Consider the following 19254-nt stretch of genomic DNA (forward strand, 5'->3'; position numbering starts at 1 on the left):
CAGCAGTGGTGAAAACTGTGGACATTGCAGGCCTCAAGTTTGGTCAGCCAGGTCAAATGAGCCAACAGGTACAATGGTGGCATGTCTGTTATGGGGAAAATCAACTGCTCTCTAATTGGACTGGAGGCCTGCTCTATGGGAGACAATATATTCCTGGTACTGAAAACCTAATCAAAAGCCTATGGTGGGGGTAGTCATGAGTAATAGGAGTGTAATACCTGCTCTTGTCTCACTAAAAGCAAATATTATGCTTACCAAACTATCCTATAAGCATTTTACTTATTGTTCATACCCATATATTAGTGCTACTCTCACTTTTGGTTAATGAAGCTTCTCTTTTCGGATGGTGGTGACCTAAAAGGCACCAGAGTGCTAAGTAGACGTGACAGAGAAGTGTTTAGCACTGAAGCATCTCTATCACACCTTCCAAGGCTCAGGGTCCATTGTGGAAGAGGTGGCAGAAAGAATGTAAGAGCCAAAGGAAGGGTAGGACTGCTTATACTGCAATCAACCACACAGAAATTGCCCTTGATATCCATGACCTCACAGTGCCTAGCATGGTCTTCATAAGACCCTCATAATAGGAGGAAAAGATGATGACATCAAAAGAGAGACTAATGGAGAGAGGGAGGAGATATGATGAAGTATAGATTTGTGACAGGGAAAGTGGGAGAGGGGAGGGAATTTTCATGGTTTATTGTTTGTAAGTACAGAACCTGTCAATAAAAAGGAAAAACAGACAAACAAAAGAGTGTGTGGGTTCTATTTCAGGGACAAAAGATTTTCAAGCACTACAGCCCAGCTCATAAGGATGCAAATGTCAAAGACAGAGGTAAGAGGAAGTAGAACTCATAGTCTTTCCTTTTAGTGGTCCACCTCTGTAGAGAATAAGGCAGCTTGGCTCTATTGGTTTGATAACTGTTTTAGATAATGATATGTTTTCTTATGGTGCTCAGTTCTTATCAATGGAGAGTGCTCAAGATTGTATCCAAGTTTTTGTAGTTATACATGAAAGGCATCTTCATTTAGGAAGAAGAGAGCTAGAGGAGGGAGAAAAGAAAGGGAGAAAGGAGGAAAGTTGAGAGAGAGAAAAAAATGATGTCTTAATCCTTTAAAGATTCTGGAGAGTTTGACAAGTCACGAGTACCCTAACACACCAGTTCCACAGCTGGCAACTAATGATGGAGAATGTGATACATAATAATAAATGGAAAAGGGGAAGAGAGTTTTCAGCCGTGATCTTCAGATAAATCAGTCATTATTTACTTTGTACATACTTTTTACCAACGAGTCACAAATCATGGATATGATTATTTATCAGACTGTAGAACTTAAGAAGATGGAAAGCAAGACATATTTTGAAATGATGTAATCTGTTTCCCTGCAACATAAAAATTTCACAAATTACCTCTAAATCATGCTACTTTTCTCACTTTTTAGACACCAAACTCCTCTAAGCATCTGCCTTCCTCCTGACAACTCAGCTGAAGTTAATTTTGAAAGCTGCAATTCTAGCAAATGCTACACATAGTCAGATGCTTGAGAGGTAGAGTCCAATACAAATTATAATCTATCTGACTAAGCAGACTCACTTTTATACACAGAAAATGGGAACATCATCCTATTTTGCACCTGGGTGCTTCTGCTAAAGAGCACAAGTGAAGCTACATGGGTGTGCCTAAGAATGAGCATGTCTTCTGGACTGCAGTCCTGACCTCCCTCGATCATGATGCCTCTGCATGGGAGTATGATAATCACTTTCCAAGGGTACCAGCCCCACCTTTGGCTTAACTAACTATAGAAGACATAAGACATTTTTCAGTTTCTTACTTCCTCTATGCTTGGGAACAAATAATGTTGCAAGCCTAAAATTTTCCATCCTCAAAATTATTAAAAATCTAAAAGGTAGGAACACTTACTAGCATGCTGACAAATACAAGTTTAATACGCCCAAAGGAAAGGTATTGTTGACATTGTTCTTTTCACATGCTCTAGTTGACAACATTTCTTTCTTGTTTGCATGAGAAGTGTGCGGGGTAGGTATTACTTGTATCTGGTTTATGTGTTCCTTATATTGTAATTAGCTTGGATTCCTTCAAGAGTGGCACTACCTAGAGTATATAAGATATTTGGAGGGAGATGTGGTCTTAATGTAAAACAAAACAAAAAAATGATTACTAATACTACCCACTCTCCCAATTATCAACTTTAAAAAGCAAGGTAAGTGTAGCTGAACATTAAATAATAGTAGTCAAAATACTACTAAGACACATATGGAGAGGATTCTCTTTTCTTTCACAGAACACGGCCACACTGTCCATCTCTGGGAACGAACAGAATCCAGCCAAACAAGATATCTTGCCCTCCACTCTGCACCTAACTGTATAAGCTCTCCATTGGCAGAGGAATAATCTGAAGAGGAGATAGTCTTGTCCATCTTGTGGGTATGCCTATTGGCTCTAGGAAACCAGTTTTAGAGCATTTTTCTATCAAGACAGTCAAGTAATTTAGCTTCTCTAGATGTCAGATTTTCTAAATGTAAACTGGTGAGGTGGTCTTCCTTTTGGGAGCTGCTGGAGGAACAAAACACTGTATGTAAGGTGCCATCCCAAGGGCTTGTGATTTAATAAGTGGTAAACACATACATATGTCATTAGGAATACTGGTTTCAATAATCATTTTCAAAGTATTATTTGTAGTTATTCCATGGAAAAGCCTAATGGAAAAAAAAATGCTATGACTACAGCTTCTCTACAGATCTTTGTCAATTAGACCAATACTTGTATCAGATAGTTTTTTTTTTTAATCATGGTGTGATAAATGTCCATGTATTTGAAAAGAAATCATACAAAGTAGAAATATTTCTTGCACACACACATTCATGAATTCAGAATCTAAATTATCCACCTGTCTCTGAATGTTTGGATGGGTGGTGATTTTTAGAATGGCAAGTAAAATATTGTCTGTCAATTATTTGGTCCTGGATGTAGTCCACTTTCCAGGCACTATATTGGGGGTGGGGAGAGAGTGAAGTGGTGCCCATTTTTCCTCCAGGATCTATAACCTAACAAAGGAAAGGTGGTCATGTTACCAGTAACAGACCAGGAAAAGAAGCCCTCATTCAAAGGCCACAGAGGACAATACTAAGCAGGAAGGAGCGTTTTGAAAATCTAGAAAAAGTTGGGATGGGTGGATGCAGCTGAACAGAGCCTCTGCCAACACCGTGTGTCTACTCATATTCATATGAATCTTCAGTTATCCTTAAAGTTGGCTTTGGAAAGAATCTTTTATGAAGGAAAGACTGTGGACCATTGGTTCAATGGTTACATAATCCATCTTTATGCATTAACTCTAGCAAAAGGGCCAAACTGGCCACTGTAGGAGTTGTGGAATATTTTATTCCTCACATATTGGTAGGTTAATTGTTAAGGCAAATATAACACATGAAAGATTAATAAGAGGAAACATAAACATATTAGTGTAAGCTATATGACATAGGAGTCTTCTTAAGGAAATAAAGATACAGCGCTGGAGGGATGGCTTAGTGGTTAAGGCATTTGCCTGCAAAGTCAAAGGATCCTGGTTCAATTCCCCAGGACCCATGTTAGTCAGATGCACAAGGGGGTGCACACATCTGGAGTTCACTTGCAGTGACTGGAGGCCTTGGTGCACCCATTCTCTCTCTTTTCCTCTCTCTCTTTCTCTTCCTCTTTCTCTGTCAAATAAATAAATAATTTCAAAAAGAAAGGAAGATATAAAATCAGAATACAAATGCATTTTAAGGCACTGATTTTATATAGTGGGCAGTCATGGAGAAGTACAGCTACACAGAAGGGTATCATCTGATGTTGATAAGATGTGGGTGACATGGTCAGCAAGGCCTGTTTCCTCAGATTCTGTCACTGTCCTCATGACTTCAGAACTAAGGATACCGCTGAACACTGATAATGGGGAGGAAAGTGGTGAAGGACAAAAGGAACGTGGATGGGACCTTGCTGGTGCTGTTCCCTCAAGTGCCAAAGTGCCCTATTTTGGGCTAGCATGCCCTGAACCTCGTTACCACTAAAGTCAACTCTAATATTTCATAGTGGAGCATTGAGATGAAAACTCCCATTCCTTTCTGAAGGCAGTTATACAAAGGTTAAGCATATACTAACACATTTCTTTTTTTTTTTTTTTTTAAGGAAATCAGCTAGGCATGGTGGCATATACCTTTTTTTTAAAATTTTTTATTTATTTATTTGAGAGCGACAGACACAGAGGGAAAGACAGATAGAGGGAGAGGGAGAGAATGGGCATGCCAGGGCTTCCAGCCTCTACAAATGAACTCCAGACACGTGCGCCCCCTTGTGCATCTGGCTAACGTGGGACCTGGGGAACCGAGCCTCGAACCGGGGTCCTTAGGCTTCACAGGCAAGCACTTAACCGCTAAGCCATCTCTCCAGCCCTACTAACACATTTCTTAGGTCTATTTCAATATACCTTGGATGAATGGACAAGGTTGCAAATGTAAAGCAAAGCTTTTTTCAACACAAGTATAATGGCAAAGTCATTGGTAGGCTCAGCAAAAAGAAATTTGACATGATGTTTCCTTATGTGACCAACAGATCCTGGGACATAACAGCTCTCCATGTCCCTCCGGGAGCTTCCTACCCTAGAGGCACCCATGAGTTAGTATCACCATGTGAAGCCCCAAGAGAACCTTCTCTACTTTAGAGTGACACCTTTGGTCCCCTCCTTCATTAAACTGAAATATAAAACTTCACCTCTGGCTGTTCTGGGAATTACTACTAGGTTTATTTTCTTAATCTACAGGCCCTGCCACTATAACCTAAACTGGTTGAGAAAAGCTTTCCCTTCTGATGTTCTATGATGTAATGAGGACAAAGAAAATGAATTCCCCCTTTATACATAGACAACATGCTTAAAAGGGTATTTTTAAACTATTTATACTTGTCAAAATTTCTTTTGTGGTAATTTGAGAGTTTGGTTAATACTTTGTAGAATTTTATTTTATCACTCATGTGCTTAAGGACAAAATTAGTGTGTCTTTCTATTTTACCTTGTTAATTATGCAGTATGCTAAAGAAAATGGAACTTTTTGCATAAAACAAAGTCATCTGTGGTTAACATCTTTTTTCATTAAGATAATTGTGTCTAAACTAAAATTCAAATACTCTAAATCCAGTAAGAGCTGCTTCACAAGAAGGTAACATCACAGTAGAAGACAAGTCCATTTAGAAAGACAGTCCAAAGGGCAATGTGTACTCTTGGTTTCACATACTCATATTTTAAAAGTCATAGGTGAATCACATTGGTCACCACACCCAGCACAGTGATATGTTTCCATAGTAACTGGTATCTTTGTAATGAAATAGGAGTGGTGAGGAAGGAGAAAAAATACAGTAAAAAACAGAAGTAACTAGTTCTGAATATTTAACAATAGTTAGAAAAACTTTCAAGAAGGGCATAGCAAAGGAATGTTTTATCTCAAATATATATCAGGAACATAGGAGAATGTGGAAGACAAGAGATTTATTCTGTGTTCCTTTGGAATCATTTTATTTTCAGTCAGAAACAAAATCAGCAACAAAACAAGTAATTGTATGTGAAGGGAGAAAGTAAGGAGCAGAGGAGAGGCAGTATGAAAATGTTAGAGAAAGCAGAGATAGAGGGACGGAGGAAGAGAGGAAGATGGGAAGGATAGGAGTCATCCAAGGAAACAAAGACTTGCCTTCCATCAGATCACTCAGCATGAGTACAACAGAGCCACTATCAATGATCATTTCATCATCCATTCTTGTTTTAATATTTTATTTATTTATTTTGAGAGAGAATGAGTGCACCAGGGTCTCTAGCCACTGCAAACAAATTCCAGATACATGCACCACCTTGTGCATCTGGCTTGCATGGGTACTGGGGAATTGAACCTGGGTCCTTAGGCTTACAGGCAAGCACCTTAACTGATAAGCCATCTCCCAGCCTTGATTATCCATTCTTATATATGTGGATTAACTACCAGTACTAAACAGAAAACATCACTGATTAAAACCTCCCACTGCAGGTGTTCACAAATGCCACTCAAGTCCCTCTATAACTCTGGTTACCACTGTGATTAGAAAGGCTCAGCCTGGAGGTGAATTATTGTGGGAGTTTGAGTTTAATTCATCAAGCCAGCTTTGAATTTTGAGGACAGAAAAACATATGTTCACTCCCCAGTGGCACTTTTATACACATCCAAGTCAAAAGTAACTATCCTGTCAACAACTCAAGTCATAAAAATTACATGATTTTAAAGACTAACACACATGGACATTCTGCAGCATGTTTCTCAGTATTTAAGATGCAATCCTTGATGTTTAGCTTGTCTTCTATGCTTTCTTTTCCAAGCTGATCCATTCACAGGCTTTCATTAAGTTGATCATGCTGACCAAGGGTAACTTACTTTATTGTGATATATATTGAAATGCATTCATAATCCAAGTTGTATTTACAAAGCAGTTTGCCTCTGTAAATTTCAATGATATATTAAACATCACCTAGTGAGAAAGATGGAATTCACTACGGTCGGCTAAATAGTAAACCAATAATGTGCTTGGGGGCTTGACAATGCCCAGATCCCCTGAATCTTACCATGCAGATTCCTTTAGTGGGTTTGGAGTGAGGCACAAAGTTCAGTGGTTCAGAATCCAGCTGGCATTGAAACTGGGGGCCCACTCACCACATTTGAGGTGGCAAGGCTTTGGAGAACCAAAATCTTTAGTTAAATATTTGCCTCTTTCCTTGCCTTTCCAACTTGTAAGAAATTCCTTTACAACCTTAACTTGTGGCTAGTGAAGGGTTCCAGCTTCATAAGGCACCTGATACATAACAAAGAACTGGAATGCCTTCGGAAGTCTCTACAAATTGCTTCCTATCAGAAAGAGCTAGCTGTCTGCTTGTTTTCCTGTCTGTTTTTGGTAGTAATGGTTCTGGTTATTTAGAGTCCAGCTACTACATTTATAAAACACATGGATACAAAAACCTAAAACAATAGTCACAGATTCAAAAGACATCTCCAGTCTGAGCAACTATAATGTTTTTGGCAACACACAGAGGAACAGGAAATTGTAATGAGTTTCTTTTAGCCCCCAAAGCAACCACAAACTATATTTCATAGTCTTATTGGAACAGCACAATTGAAATTCTCCATATGGGCCAGCTAGGCAGACACTATTAAAATGTTATTGGAAGTCATGAATTGAAACATGGGGCAGGTTAATAGACTGACGATACATGCAGGACACAAACAGGAAGGCAGCAAATCTTGAGGGAAATCTGTGGCCTCAACTGTACTAAAAAGATTCACAGATACACATGGAAGTCATCTCTCTGGACTCTGGTTTCTACTTTTATATCCATTGTCTTTAAAAGCAGGAGAATTCACCTCATGAAATCCTGAAACTATGCAGTTGACCATTCATTACAACCTTGTTATATTAAAAATGGTGCTTTCCAGGGTAAGTTTGTCCCTGTGAATAAAGCCAGACAGTGTTCCTGTGTGTCAGATCTTTTGCTGTTTGTTAGAATCAGACAGATGTGAGCTGGAGCTGGCAGCTTCCTTTACCCTCCCTTTTGGTCCCCAAATCTTTAGAGCAATCCTCAGTAGATCTCCTGGTAAAACAATCCATCTCATTTATGCTGTTAATGCCTTTTTGACGAGCAGCTAATTTCATTAAAGAAAGAGAGCAGAATATAAGTGTATTTTTATGTTAAAATGGCATTCCTTTTGGCTATATGGAGCTCAAGCTATAATGTAGGTTTGATAGCAACAAAAATTTCAAGCTCTTTGAAATAGTTAATGTTTAGCCACTTCTACTACAATATGCAAATAAATATTTTAAAAAAAAAGAAGAGCATTTTGACACTGGTCTGGACAATGGTTTCTTTAGATAGGACTTTAATTGTATAAGCAACTAAAGAAAAGTAGACAATGAGGACTTCTTCAAAATAACTTCTATACCAATAAAGCAATCAACATAGGAAAGAAACAACTTAGAAAAAGAAAAAAAATACCTGCTAACCATATAGCTGATAGAATGTTATTATCCAAAATATATAAGGAACACAAATACCTCAAAAGCAAGAAAAAAGAAGCACAATTTAAAATCTGGGGAAAAAAAAACTAGATATGTTCTGCAAAAACACATGCACAAGGCCAACAAATACATGTCAAAATAGTCAAGATCATTAGTCATCAAAGAAATGTAAATTTAAACCACAGGAAGATATTACCTCAAACCTGTTAGAAAAATATTAAAAAGAGAAGAGTGATGAAGTATTGATGAAAATATGAAGAGCGGGGAATGTCTTAAATTAATGCAGCTATCATGGAAAATAATACAGAGGCTCTTCAAAATGTTAAAAGTAGGTCTTTTGGGTACAAAAGAAATACATCATCTGGTCATACATCCAAAGGAATTAATGCTAGTATGTTGAAAAATCTGCACTTTCACATTTATTACAGCAATTTTCATGAGAGCCAAGATATAGAATCAACATATGGTGGTTGAATTGCCTAATAAAGAAAAAAACAACAAAAATTATATATATGTATATGTTAAACAGAGTAGTAACTCAGCCTATAAAAAGAAAAATTCTTATCATTTTCAATAATACTAGGTGAAAGGATCCATGCACAGAAAGATCACCTACATATGAAATCAGAAAGGTCGAACTTGAACTTAGAAAAAGGAAAAATGATGGTTGGCAAGAACTCAGGAGAGGAACAAGGATATTGGCCAAAGGGTATTATGTTTCAGACAGATCAGAAAAGTTTTACAGATTCATTGTGTGGCATGGATTCCATGGTTATTAATGATATATTATATTCTTGGAAATTACTGAGACATCTTCAATATTCTCAAGAAACCATGCAGTAAGCTTGGGAGGTGATATGTTAGCTTGATTTAATCATTTCACAATGTATAAATAAATCAATGCATCACATTTTACAACTGTAAATATATACAAGTGTAAAAGTAAGTCACGGAGAGTTATGGTGTTTAATCCATTTGGAATAACAGCTCATATACATTGAGCCTAGCAAATAGTATATCATATTATTATAAATTAAACATGTAATTTGAATGGGCTCAAAAATCTTTCCAAATATAGCCAAGAAAACTATATTTGCATCAATGAACAGACAGCAAGGACTTACATTGAATTGTATTCTATATTAAAGTTGCAAATACATTCACTCAAGCAATTATAAATAACTCCCCCAAACCCAAAACTTTGATAGATATTTCAATAATAGGTAGGTTACACTCTTTCACTTGCTTTGGAACCAAAAGTAAAATGCAGTCTCTAATCCCAATGGTTTTACAAGCTCATTTTATTTTATTTTACTTCATTCTATTGGTTTATGGGTTTTGTGTGCGTGTGTGTGTGTGTGTGTGTGTGTGTGTGTGTGTGTTCATGTGTATTACTATGGACACACGTATACCACCGAGTATGTGTGGACATCAAAGGACAACTTTGGGTGTCAGTCCTTGCTTGCCACCTTGTTTAAGGCAGGGTCTCTTGTTTCCTACTGCAAAAGGCTATCTGGCTCTCTCTTGAGTTTCTGGGGAGTATTCTCCTTTCTACTCATCACAGGCATGCTAGGATTACAGACCCCTGCTAGAGCACCTAGCTTTTATATGGGTTCTGTGGATCTGAACTCAGGTACTCATGCTGGAGCAGCAAGTGCCCTTGTGTACTGAACTATCGCCTCAGCCCACATCCTCTGTTTTATAGCATTGACTACCCAGAATATCAGGAGGAAAACATTTCTTACATGCTTATTCTCGGTTTTTTAATGTTCTCACACCCTTATAAGAAAATCACACCTTAACTAGTAAACTATTTCACTGAATTAAGAATTAAATGGTAAATTTTAACAACTTAAAGTAGAATTGCTTACAGCTTCACATTTCCAATTTTGACCCATACATTTGTATTTGTAAGTATAGAAATTTGACCCATATACTAAATGCATTACAAAGAGTTCATAGCCATTATGTGTTTTCCTGTCATGTAAATAATGAAGAAAATGCTTACTGAACTTCGTGCTTTTATGGGTACAATTAGTCACTTTTTCAAGGATGGTACAGCTGCATGATATAAAGAATGAAAGTACAGTCCCTGCCTCACAGCAGCATCTTACTCATGCCAATCAGTAACCATCACTATGTGGATCTGCCTTTGTGTGTGCCTCACATATCACTGGTTGCCCCACATGCAGGCCCCACGCATTCCCCTCTCTCTAATCCATAGATTATAACAAAAGGGCAGTCATGCTGTGACGTGTGTGTGCCCTGAAGAGTATGGTGTGGTTTAGCTTAATTTTTGTAGTAGGGTTATTTGAAGGTCATTGCAATCCAGCATTGTGAGAGCATGTTTTGATTTGCTGTGAAATCCTGCAATTTAATATTTTGAGGGATCCTGAGCTTGCTCCTTGACCCCACATCTTGTAAACATCCCACCCACTCTACTGACTTCTATTACCTACCTGCTCTCTGGTCTGAGCTCTGCCCTGTAAGTAATCATTAATGGAGGCCCTGCAATAAAATAACGCCTATGGTGCTATCTTCAGATGGTAGGAAAATCCTTTTATCCTCTTATATCATGCTTGCTAAGTATCCTTCCACTTTCCATGACAGCCAGTCACCCTTTGCCATGCTAGGGAATACTCAGGGCAGTTTTGGCAGCATCTCAGCAACTCTTGCACCTCTGAGCATCCTGAACCATGGTCTCCTGATCTGATCTGTATGCTGCTCAGCTTTGAATGTGAGTCCACCTTTCAGCATTATCTTGTTCCTCTACATGGAAACCTGACACTTTCTATTTCTCTTCACCTTGCACACGATGGAATTTTCCATTAGAAAGAGAAAGCATAGCACTTGGAGGAGTAAAATTGGGATTTTTGTTCTCCTTCTTCTGTCCACTATAATACAAAGCTTTGCTCCTCCTCTCGGGAAAACGCAAGGCTGGCTGGCAGTCAGTTTGACAGAAGGAGAGCAGTGCAGCGGAAAATTGGATAACAGGATAAAAATCTATGGGGCCACAGGAACCCCATCAAAACTGACTCCTCCTGTCAAAACCTAGACAAGTGACAAGAACAAATATAGAATGTTATTTATATTTAAATATTTCCAATGATATCATAATTGTATGTCTGCCTCTTTGGGCAGCCATTTTCCTATGAGCCACAATTCTGCAAATCAAATGTTGTGTGTTGAAGGAAATCTGCATGAGAATCAGACAGCTTCAGTCAGACATCTGGGGAAATCCTATAACTCCTCAAATAGCTATTTCAAAAGAACAGAGTAAAATTTCTTTTTTTTAAAGTACATTTTCTTTGGAGTACAATAGATAGCTTCAAGAAATATGTGCTGTTATCAACTCTTGGGCATGAGAAAACTTACAAGTAGCTAATAATTTATTTTCAATTAAAGTCATATTTAGTATATTGAAAAGTATCCTATTTTCTTTTTTCTATTGAGTCATTCTACCATTCAAAGTACTACACTTGTGCTTTAAATTAAACTTCATAGTAAATTCAATGAACTGGTATTTAAATTGCCTAGAGACAGAAATTTTCTTATTTTCAAACTTGTAAAAAAGTTAATGTAGACATTAGTCAATAGTGTTATATTTAATTCTGTCATCGAATCCTGATATTCCAGATTACTTCCTTAAGGGTAAACAATATGATATCAAAAAAAGGTTAGCACCATAATGCAAGAGAAATTTTTTAAAAGCATAGAACTGACTTTAAATGACACGGGCATAGAATTTTAATTCTAAGGTTTATAAGGAGCTATTTAACATCTTTATTAAACATATACTCTTTCTTATAGAGGAGTAGCCACACATATATGGATATTAGCACCAATCTTGTGCAACATCTAATAGAGAATTATCAGCATGCACACTCATTATTTGATATAAAATGAATGTGTTCCTTGCTTGTAATATTCAAGATGATGTGTTAAGGTCCTGCAGGAAAAGCCAGTCTAGATGGATACCTCATTCATGACAATATGTCACTCAAAACCTGTGCTAGTATGCTGTAGAGACAGAGGAGCAGCTGAGAACCCTGCTGTTAGAACACCTTTGGATCTCTAAGCTTCTCACCAGCTGAACCTATTTAATGGCACAAATTAAATTTCCTACTGCTGCCAGCTTTCTCTGATACTTGGTTGAGAAGCTCTCACTTGCGCTCACGTGTGCCTTGCTCCTTGCTCATGTTCCTTTTCTACCTCAATTGCCTTTGGTTAATCCCTTTACTCAAGTTCTAATCCTTTATGCTAAAGTATCACACCCTCTTGAAGCTTTTCATGGGCTAATACAGCTGAATGTGTACCTTGTGTGAGGAAATGTGCTAAGTGCCCAACAAATCTGACCTTTATTAGCTGTCACAAATCTAATAAGACTCTACTTTAAAGATGCAAAAAGCTCAGGGCAGTGAGTAACTTGTGACACACATTTAAAGTCAAATCCCGATTCAAGCACCAGCTGCTGGCATGGAAAGCTGCCCCCTAGTCACTCTCATGGTGCTGTGTGTTCTTTATCCCCTGAGCTGGTATTCTATACGGTGCTATGTGAGTCACACACATCGGGGCTTTTCCATTAGACCAGAAGTCAACAAATGTGTCTGTATCCATAGCCCAGGCTAGTACCAAACAGTTACTTTGTTGAGGACCTGAATCTGGAAAGCAGTAGCACTTAAACAAATTAAAGGAAAATTGGGTCATTGCTATGTTTTCCTTTGTTCTAGATATGTCATGATTTTATTAGCCCTGTAGAACTATTTGCCCTTCCAAACACTATAAAATGTGAAATCACAAGAATGTCTTAATTGTCATTCAACAAGTGTCTGAGTTTAAATTATGTGAATAGCATTTTGCCAGTTATATGAGGAAAAAACTAAGGTGGCCTTCTTCACAAGAATATTGATGTCTTGTTGCAAAGAGGTTTCATATATATCAATTTATATATAATATTTGGTACTATGCATGCCTACAACACCAGTTTACTATTGGTGGAGGTCAGAAAATTTCTGGGGCTCGCTGACCAATAGCAGCTCTGGGTTGAGGAAGAAACCCCATCTCATGGAAATTCATGGATGAGTAACCAGAGATGACATTCAGACACATCTGAACATGTATACATGTATATATCACATTATACATGTTATAAATCAAATACCACATACACATACAAAAGTAGAGTTTAAATATATAATACATGCATTCACAAGATATAATGAAAAAGTGTGATGAGTATAGCTACTCATATTGCATTACATAGTGGAAATTTTCTAAAAAAACAGTTCACATAATCTTACCATATATGTTGAAAATGGTAATTATTTGAGTAGAAAATTTAACTTGTTTGAGTGAAATAATCATTCACCACAAGTATGTGCATAAAATAATGTTATATACCTTAAATGGACGCAACAACTATTGAGTCATAGCAAACAGAGGCCATTCAGGACTTGTAATAATCTATCAGTGTTGCTAGCACCAGTATCATTCAACAAACTTCATTGTGTTTCTATTCTGTGACATTCTAGAACTTACAGTCTGGCAAAGTCAATGTGGAGGAGAGATAGAGATTTTTTTTTTTCCTTAAGGGATTTTCTTCTGAAAACTGTGTAATAGACCAAGCTCATTTGGTTCAATACCTTAGGTGGGTAAGGGTAGTGGTGAGGGCTCTTTAAAAGTAGAGCAAAAATTGATGGATGTTTCAGTAATCTAGTTTACATAGACTCTGGCTATGATTTTATTTTGCTATTAACATAAACATATAAATGCTCTCTCTTGTGCTTGTTTCTCTTACATGAATTTGGATACATTAGACTAGAGTGAGATAAATTAAATGAAAAATATCCCCCATCAGTCTAGCATCAAAACAATATGTGGTTCTTTGATTGTGTGACTTATTTCCTGGATCACAATCAGATATCAACTGAAGGCTGGTAATTTAAATGATAAGCAGAGGAGTTCAAAGCTGTAGCTAATTCATTGCTCACACATCTCCAGTTGAAATAGTAATTTAAAGTCATGTGTGTCACATTAATTGTAATCTTGTTTCCAGATGACAAGATAAATATCTCAAGAAACATAATAGATTATGGTCATAGGTCAGCTCAAATGAATGTCTAAAATTGATTATCATTAAGTGAATGCAATATGTCATGTTTATAAATTTATAAAAGAATAAATTATATTAACATTCAGCAGATTGTTCATTACACATCATCAGCAGTTATATTTAAGTGAATTAGCACTCTATGTAGTTATAGTTCTCTCTGAAAATATCACACACAGAAACACAGAAGCCTTGATTCATTATCTAATCCTTGAGAATAAATAAACCAATATAAATTCTCCCTTCTCAACTAAGATTCCATTGATTTGTTTCACAAACATTTGACAATAACAAAGAAGATAATAACCCAAATGCCACATCTTACTGAGATATGCAAATATCTCTGCTTTCTCATCTGTCCAACAGGTAAGGTTATATCAGAATCTAATCCATCACCCCAGAAGAGAAACCCAGTGTCCCTAATATGCCTGGAAAAATAGCTGCAGAATAAAAATATAGGCTGTTTTTGTCATTATAAGGTTGAGAGTTGTTTTTCAGAATTGAGATGAAATTAAACTGTTGTGATTTGATGTGGATGAGCCAGAACTTACACTTCCAGGCCCTGAGATCATGGGGGAAATATTCAACCAATGCTTTCTTTCACCCTGCTACTATGTCTCATTACATGCTCCTGTTAGCTCGGCCAGAATTTTCTCTGTAAAAATGCTTGGTACAATACCTTGTGTTTACTAAATGTGCATATGGAAAAGTTACTTAGGGCCCAGTGCTGGACATTGAATAAGAAAGATAGAACAATCCAATTCCAGCCCAAGGTGACAATGAGAGATTTCTTACAGCTCTAAAGTGATGGGAATTAAGAATGAATCTTGTCTTTAAACTGTTCCAATGAAGATCAAAACAACTTTTAAAACTTCTAAGTCAGTTAGAAGATACGTCAGTAATTTGAATTTAAATTTTACAAGACATAAAGCTCTCAAGTATAACTTTAAAAAATACCTCCTAGCCTGGCTTTATTAAGATGTATATACAGTTATAATGTTCAATTCCAAATTCTCATCTTTCCAGCTATGTGAATTTAACATCTCTATCTCTTAATTTCCTTATCTACAATCTCAACTATTAAAGGCAAGATGGAGGACATCACATAATAAAAAATAGAGCTGAAGCTATAATCAGAAGAGTCTGAATCTTAGACACCAATATCACTGGCTAGACTTAGTCATCCATGACTGTCATAGCAAAAATACCACAGATTTGGTGCCCTCAATAACAGAAATTTATATTTTCTCATGGTCCTAGATATGAGAAGTCCAAGATCAAGTTGTTGGCACATCCAGTTTCTCTGGAGGCCTCTGTCCTTCGCTGACAGATGACTGGCTTCTTACTGGATTCTCACATGACCTTTATTGTGGGGACACAAATTCTTGGCATCTGTTCCTCTCTTTAGAGGAAAATCAGTTATGTTGGATCAGGACCCAGAAACCCTTATGAACTTGTTTAACCTTAACTACTTCTTAAAGTCCCTATCCCCAAATGAAATTATATTAGGGTTAGGTCTTCAGCATATGACTTTTTAGGCTAACAAAATTAATTTGATAATAGACGCTAATGGGTTCTACCTCCCAGGGCTGCTATAAAAATTAATTAGTTAGTATTTGTAAAGTATTTAGAACAATATGTGTCACATAGTATTAGCATGGAAATATCCATTATTTTTTTTTTAATGAGATAGGCACTCACAATGTAGCTGAGGCTGGCCTTGAATTTGTAACTTCCCTACCTCAACCATTTGACAGCTAGAATTAAAGTCATGTGGTACCACACCAAATTTAAAATTCCTCATTTAACCTGAGTTAGTTTATTCATCTGTAAAATGGAAGGTCCACCCTCTTCCTGACAAGTAAGTACCATGCATGGATGGTTATGGTGTCTGTGTAGCAAAAACTCAGTAGTGATGCTTGCCCTTGATCTTCAACTGCACTGAATTGAGAAATGTCTGGCATATTTGATTGTGAAGCACATTTCTTGGTGTGTCTGCAAAGGTGTTTCCAGAGATAGTTAATTCATAAGGACTCTGATGTAATCAATATAATAATCCATTGATAGATTCAAAATCTGAATAGACTCTTGGGAGTTGCTAGAAGCTGGGAAGGTTGGGTCTGGCTACAGGAAGTAGGTCACTGGAGGTATCTTTGAAGAGCATATCTTGCTCTGGCTCCTTCCTCTCATCACTCTGCTTCCTGATTGCCATGAGTTGAACAGTTCTTCCCCACCACACCCTTCCTACCATGATGGACACAAACGTCTGGAACCATAAGTCCTTCCACCCTTGGATTGTTTTCTCAGGTATTTGACAACAGCAACAAAAGTTTAACTAGTACATCTAGCATTTGAAAACAAAGCTAAACACTATTGTTGGACATAGTTTCTATGGGATGAGAATTCCAAAGCAGCTTAGTTGGCACATTTTAACCCTTCTTCAGTTGTACAGCTTGAGAAGGCATGGCGAGACATCGCTACGATGGCTGACTTACATGGCCGACAGGTCAGCAGCACTGGGACACAGCTTCACTTCCTCACAGTGGGGAGCTCTTGCTATATGACCTTTAAAACCTTGCAACTCTCTTCCCTAAATGGATATGATCCAAGAGAGAACAAAGGGGAAGGGGAAATGTGGGGTTTTGTTTAGTTTGGTTTTTTTGAGATATGTAATCTCAGGCTGGCCTGGAATTCACATGACCTAGCCTCAGAAGCTTCATGCTCTTAACGTCCGCATACTCTGTTGGTCTTGCAGATCAGCCCTAATGCCACATGCAGTGAACAACACAGGAACATGATGGAGCAGCAAGCCCCAACAGGAGCCATCAATAGAACAGCTACCAGATCTATCCAATCACATGTTCTTGCCAGGACTGTGACACATGACAAAGTGGCACAGGGGCATCGAGACGACCTACATCGCTAACGGCTCAGCACAAATGTTACGTGGGGACAGCACTAGTGAAAGTGTCCTAAGTGAACAGTGACCCATTACCATTTGATTTTTGGATCTTTTACATCCTCTAATCTTGCTTCTCACTATCCATTTAGATCAGTGGTGTGCCCAGTATTCTTTTCAATAATTTGTTTTTAACCTACTCGTTCATTTTGCCTTGTATTATTTGCAACCAAAAGCTTAACTGATACAATTTTTATCTTTCCCCTTCTTCTTCTCTTCTCTCTACCACACTTCATTTCTCCTACTCCCCACTCCTTTGGTATCTCTCTCCTACAGGTCTCAGGTGCTCCCTCAGCCTGGAGTATACCTCACACTCCATGCTTTAATAGTGCTTTTACATTACCATTCTCACTCTATTGGTAAAAGCAGCAGTAAAAGTAAAGGCAGAGAACACCAGAACCTTGCTTATCACTGAGTGCCCAGGACTGTATATAACAGGGCTCCCAAAAAGTGAAGAACAAAAGTCAAATAAAATGTTTTGCAGTCAGATATGATGGCATATGCCTTTAATTCCAGCACTCTGCAGTCAGACATAGGGGAATCACTGTGAGTTGGGGACCAGCCTGAGACTACTGAGTGAATTCCAGGTTAGCCTGGGCTACAGCAAGACCCTGCCTTGCAAAACCAAATAATAAAAATATTTGCAGTCTTTGTTGTCTTTGTGAGTGAGCTGACATCCTCTCAATATCCACAATGGCTCACATGGATTGTTTTCTACTTCCCATTGCACTTTTTCTATGAATTTGCAATTTACATTTCAACATACATGTTGTTCTGGCTGTCCTATGACCTCAAGGATTCTAGCCTTTTTTTTTTTTTTTTTTTTTAGTTTTTATTTACTTATTAGAGACAGAGAGAGAGAGAGAGAGAGAGAGAAGGAGAGGGAGAATTGGCATGTCAGGGCTTCTAGCCACTGCAAATTAACTTGAGACACATGAGCCACCATGTCCATCTGGCTTATATGGGACCTGGAGAGTTGAACTCGGGTTCTTAAGCTTCACAGGATGTGCCTTAACCATGAAGCCATCACTCCAGCCCTAAATTTTTAAAAATATTTTATTTATTTATTTATGTGAGAGAGAAAGAGAGAGAGAGATTGAGAGAGAGAGAGAGAGACAATGGTCTTGCCAGGGCATCTAGCCACTGCAAATGAACTACAGATGCATGTGTCACCTTGTGAATCTGGCTTTAATGGATTCTGAGGAATCAAATCTTGTTTATTTGGCTTTGCTGGCAAGCACCATTAAGCCATCTCTCCAGATACCAGCTAATTTTTGTTCAGTGAATTATTTTCCCATGGGAATAGCAGAATTATAATTAGAAGTCTGCATCATGAACACTGAATTTGAAAAAAGAGTTAATTATTGATTTGATTCTTCAATGGCATCTGGTAAAAGAAGCTTGTCTGAGAACTAAGGTATCCTTGCCAAGGCTCCTTATGGGTCCTCAAGCCAGCTTCTCCTTGATAGAGATGGGCAATACCTACCACTTAAAACCCACTTTCCCTTAACCCAACAATAAATCCACTGTTCAAGAGTGTGATAATAGAAGATAGTTGGTCAGCTAAGGAAAAAGAGGGCAGAGTCATGCATTGGCACTATGGACCTTGGCAAGGATACTTCATCTCTCAGGTACAGAGGGAACCATGCCTCCTGGCATCCTGACCCTCAATTCTTCTGTGATCCACAAGCATGTGTAATGACAGGAGGTCTTCTAGCTAGTCTAGTGCAAGGACCCTACATGATGGCTACAATTCACAAGTCAGATCCCCACCCCTGCTTGGGGCATGGACTCCTCTAGTTGAAATCATTTTAACCTATTTGATGCTCTGATGGAAGTGAATTCAAGTGAAATAGGGAAAAGGCTATTTTCTAGAAGTTTCTGACAACACACAGTAGTTTGATCTTACTCCATTCCTATCAAAGTTTGCCAAGCCACAAAATACCCTGTCCTTGGGTCAGTAAGTCTCTCCATTCCTATCTGCATTAATAAGGATAGACCTTCGAACTATCTTTCCTTCAAGTTCTTGCTCTCACTCTCACTTTCTCTTTCTGAATGAAGAGAATCTGTAGGGCTAAGGAGATGGTTCAATTAGCAAAATGCTTGAT

General features: G+C 37.9%; 1 long non-coding RNA gene across 1 annotated transcript; it reads left to right on the forward strand.

Moving 5' to 3' along the window:
• The first annotated feature begins 728 nt into the window (after nt 1–728).
• LOC123460041 lies at nt 729–17398 on the forward strand. The gene is made up of 3 exons (XR_006636752.1): nt 729–832; nt 2302–2444; nt 16943–17398. It is a non-coding gene; the product is annotated as an uncharacterized LOC123460041 (long non-coding RNA).
• Nucleotides 17399–19254: the final 1856 nt, after the last annotated feature.

This window comes from Jaculus jaculus, chromosome 4 (assembly GCF_020740685.1).
Source record: "Jaculus jaculus isolate mJacJac1 chromosome 4, mJacJac1.mat.Y.cur, whole genome shotgun sequence".
NCBI classification, from domain to species: Eukaryota; Metazoa; Chordata; class Mammalia; order Rodentia; family Dipodidae; genus Jaculus; species Jaculus jaculus.